Source organism: Octodon degus, unplaced genomic scaffold (genome assembly GCF_000260255.1).
Source record: "Octodon degus isolate 3935 unplaced genomic scaffold, OctDeg1.0 scaffold00102, whole genome shotgun sequence".
NCBI classification, from domain to species: Eukaryota; Metazoa; Chordata; class Mammalia; order Rodentia; family Octodontidae; genus Octodon; species Octodon degus.
The window spans coordinates 1,489,069-1,493,897 of record NW_004524678.1 but is presented as its reverse complement, the minus strand read 5'-3'; the positions used below and the strand labels follow the sequence as shown (position 1 = coordinate 1,493,897).

General features: G+C 48.5%; 1 pseudogene; it reads left to right on the top strand.

Moving 5' to 3' along the window:
* The first annotated feature begins 711 nt into the window (after positions 1 to 711).
* Positions 712 to 2,396, top strand: LOC101564090 (annotated as a pseudogene).
* The last annotated feature ends 2,433 nt before the right edge of the window (positions 2,397 to 4,829 follow it).

The window sequence follows — 4,829 nt, the reverse complement described above, 5'->3', positions numbered from 1 at the left end:
GAGAGGGAGGGAGAGAGACAGAGGGAGAAAAGGAAAGGGAGACAGAGAGAGACAGAGACAGAGACAGAGAACCTTTTCATGCACCTAGCTTCCAGGATGTCAAGACAGTTAGCCCCTCACATAGAGGGTCTGGTCTCGCTTTCTGAAATCCAGGCAGGGACACTCTGACTGTCCTCTGATTTCACCAGTGTTATTCCTTCTCTTTTAACTTCAGTCCCAGGAGACTCATGCTGGTTTTTACCAAGGTCCCTAGGAGGCAGCTGGGAGTTTAGCCTCACTTCTTCTTTTGAACTGGGAGGAGCAGCTTCCGAACCTCCATGTAGCTTCTCAAAGCTTCAGAGACTTGCTCTGTCTGGCCTGAAACACAAAACAGAAGGTCTAAGGCAGTCTAATGCAGTACCCACTTTGTCTATTGGGAGGAAAGGGACACCTCTGCCCTTGGGAGTGACCTACCAGCCATTGTAGCATCACTTGGGGAGCTTTCTGGCTGTAAGGATGCTGACCGATAGGGGCAAGATCCGGCCTTGCTCAGCCTCGTTGGCCACTAGGTTTGAACCAGCCGCACGGAGATCTTGAAGCTCAGAGCTCGTGCTACCACAGGTTCAATGCTTTCCTCCGCAATGAAGTGGTGCCCAGGTTATACTCTTCCTGGGAAGCAGGTAGCACAATGGGACAGAATGTCACTGAAGATTCCCAACTTGCCGCTGAGAGATGGAGGGTTGGCAAAACAGGAAGGGTGCACACATTTGCTGCAGTGGGTCTGTGTGCAGTCACCACCTTTGCTCAGACTCCCCTGAATTCAGAAGGAAAGGGGAACTGGGACATTCTCCTGTGCTCACTCTGCTCCTCTTCAGAAATGAACCCTCCCGCCTCTCATTTAGGCTCTATGATTTTTCCTCCATTGAGAGTCCCCAGTCCCGTGGCGCAGCGCACGGGCCCAGGCCCTGTCCAGCTCCCGAGTCTCCGCGCAGGCGGCTCTGCGCTCAGGCCCCGCGGCCGCTCCCGCTCCAGGGGCCACACCTGGGGACTCGGCCAGCCAGCCACACTGGGCTGAGCCCCGCAGCCTGCTCGCTGCCCCTCCGGGCCAGGAAGTGCCGTCCCGCGCCTTGGCACACTCCCCAGTGCCTGTCAAGCGTGCATAACCTGAAAGCAGACCCAGAGGAACTTTTCACAAAGCTAGAGGAGATTGGAAAGGGCTTTTTCGGGGAGGTGTTCAAAGGCATTGACAATAGGACTCAGAAGGTGGTTGCCATAAAAATCGTGGATCTGGAAGAAGCTGAGGATGAGCTAGAAGACATTCAACAAGAAATCACAGTGCTGAGTCAGTGTGACAGCCCATAGGTAAGCAAATATTATAGATCCTATCTGAAGGATACGAAGTTGTGGATGATAACGGAGTATCTTGGTGGCGGCTCTGCACTGGATCTGTTAGAACCTGCTCCTGTAGACGAGACTCAGATCGCCACCATACTGAGAGTGGTCCTGAAGGGACTCAGTTACCTGCGCTCAGAGATGAAGATACACAGAGATATCAAAGCGGCCACTGTTCTGCTGTCTGAACATGGAGAGGTGAAGCTGGCTGACTTCGGAGTGGCTGGCCAGCTGACTGATACCCAGATAAAGAGGAACACCTTCTGGGTATCCCTTTCTGGATGGCGCCCGAGGTCATCAAACAGTCAGCCTACGACTTGAAGGCGGACATCTGGTCCCTGACATCACGGCTATAGAGCTGGCGAGGGAGTAGCCGCCCCACTCCAAGCTGTATCCCATCAAGGTTCTGTTCCTCACTCCAAAGAACAACCCCCCAATGCTGGAGGGAAACTGCAGCAAGCCCCTCAAGGAGGTCATGGAGGCCTGTCTGACCAAGGAGCCAAACTTTAGACCTGCGGCGAAGGAGTTGCTGAAGCACAGTTCATCATTCGCAACGCCAAGGAGACGTCCTATCTGATCGGGCTCATTGATTGACAGGTACAAGAGGTGGAAGCCTGAGCAGAGCCACAAGGACTCCAGCTCCGAGGACTCGGACGCGGAGGCAGATGGCCAGGCGTCAGGGGCAATGGCTCCGGGGACTGGATCTTCACCATCCGAGAGAAGGACCCCAAGAATCTCGAGAATGGAGCCCTTCCACCCTCGGAGCTGGAAAGAAGATGAAAGACATCCGAAAGAGGCCTTTCTCTCACTGTTTATCGACAATTATTTCTCCCCTGTTTGCAGAGCTGAAGGAGAAGAGTCAGGCGCGTGGGAGGAACGTGGGCTCCATGGAAGAGCTGTGCGGTGCCATACCTGGCATCAGGGGCCTGCCAGGGCATCTCAGACACCATAGGACACCATGGTGGCCCAGCGAGTGCAGCAGTTGAGCATATTCTCCAAGTGGTGGAGGTACATCGTCCCACTGAAATTCCTTTGGCCTTCGGGGTCTTGTTTTTCCAGTTTTCTTCTTCATCCTCTCTTCTTTTTAAAAGTCAGCGAGAGCCTTTGCCGTTGGTGTGACCAGAGCCTCAACCAGGACGCGGGGCGTCCTCACCGCACCGGAGCTGCGTGGAGCCTCTCAGATGGGCGGGGAGGGTCAGCTCCTTCAAGTGGTTGTTTTATTTATTTATTTTTTACTGTTTTTTAAAATTTTAACCGTAGTGCACATATTCAAGGAAAGTATCTTTAAAACCAAAACACCAACCCTGAAATGTATACTTGGGATTCTGACCAGGCAACTGAAGGCATAAAACCTCTGGTATCCTGCTTTCCGTGGCTCGCTCCCGGGGGCTGAGGCCCACCCTGGCAGATGGTTGCACAGATTTGCATATAGCTCGTTTTTACAGAACCCGCTGGAGCACTCAGGGATCACTGAGGGAAGCACTCCCTGGCCAGGTGCTTCTGTAGATAGTGTTCGTGGAGTGAATGTTCCACAGGCCATAACTTGATTCTTATGCCTTGCCTTTATTACATGTAAATTTTGAATTCTGTGACCAGTGATTTGGATTTTATTTTATATTTTCAGAATTTGCCATTAATAATAATTAATGCTCCTTTTGCGGAACACATCTATTTGTACCTCGACAGATGCAAATTTTCCTCATTTTCCCTACACCCTTTTGGTAAACGTAGAAGTTGATTTCCTTTCTCATTGATGGTACTATTTCTTAGTGTTCAAATTGAATCATTTGTTGCCTCGTGAAGCTTTAAATTATTATTTTAAGTCTTCCCCAGATGATGCGCTCTCATCTCACCTCTAGATCCGTGCCACCACCCGACACCGTGTCCTCCCCAACACGATTTCGTTGCACCTTGTAATGGAATCTGCCTATCATCTTGCCCCCCTAGAAGTGTCTGGATGCTCACATAAATAAATTTTATAACATAAAAAAAGAGAGTCCTCGACTTCTTGAATTTGTTCACTCACCTCTTACATGGACACAAGATACAGTGATGTGCAAGGTGGTGATGGCTCACTCTATGGGTTCACTAATGTGGACAGTCAGACTCTAAACAAAGAGCAAAACAGGAAATTATGATGGTAGTTATAAGTCAGGGTAGTTGATGGAGAGTGTCTTAGTTACTTTCCTTGTTGCTGAGATAGAACACCTGACACTCAAAGTTCAAGGAAAGAAGATTTATTTAGCTTATAGTTTGTACAGATTTCAGTTTGTGGCAGGATGGCACATGGCAGAGTGGCAACTGTTCATCACAGCAGAAAACAGCAAAGGCAACCATGGAAAGCAAGAAAAGACTTTCTGTCCCTTATGTTGTATCTAGTCTGCCAGGTTTGGGGAGAGGGTGCCAGTCCAATCAGTGGACTGATCTAGCAATCACTCACCCCTAATCCTAGCACTGCGCCAAGAATCAACCATACACTCTAGATTCAGCCACCTCCAAGTAACCTCCATGACTGCATGAAACTCTAGGGGGACATGTAGACACGAGCCTTCATTCTGGGGTGAAAGAATAAGTAAACCTGAATTTTTGGTGATAGGCTCACTAGAGTTGACTGAAGAAGTAAACCATCTTATTGAATAACAAAAAAGAGCAAGTCAGATGGTGATCCAGGGACTGGGCATCCCCAGAGAGAATTGCAGTGGAGAGGTCCTGAGCTGGAGAAACCTTAGTGGTTTGTAGCAAACAGCAACAAGGCACATGTCGCTGGTGCTGAGTTGGCAAAGAGCCCAGGGATAGAAGATGAGGGTGCAAAGGTTTTCAGAGGCCAGATCACTAAGAGTCTGTGGCCCAGGGACATGGGGACTTCCAAATGAGCTCAGAGTGGGACTAGATTTAAGTGCCATATAATTTTCCCTTCTCACTTCAAAAGTGAGCAATAGGGAGTTGGGTTTTGTCACATGTTTCTCAGTCAGCCATCTGGGTTTTTGCTGTGATAGGAGTAAGAGTTTTTGTTGTGTATCCTTGCCAGCTTCCACTAAACTCTTCCTGCTTGCTGCAAAAGAAAAATCTGGACTCCTGAACATCTATAAACCTTTAAATAATTGACCTTCAGCACAGGTTCCATTTATACTCTCTTTCTAACTCATATTCTTCATCTAGAAACTTATGAGGGCAAAGCCAATCTTGTAGATTCTTACAAGAGGGGATGGCTTGGACGTTGGCATCTGATTAAGAATTAACATTTCTTAAGTTAATAAATAACTTCTTTTTTTCTAACCAAGATGCTGTCTATTCAGGTACCATCACTGACATGAAAGCTTTTCATAGAACTACATTTCAAACTTCTCGGGTTTGACCCATACCACTTGAGTAGGATCTGAAGAAAGAACTGGGAATATCATCAGATGTCTTTCCAATGTGAGCATCAGGAAAACATGGAAGAGATTTGGCATTTATTA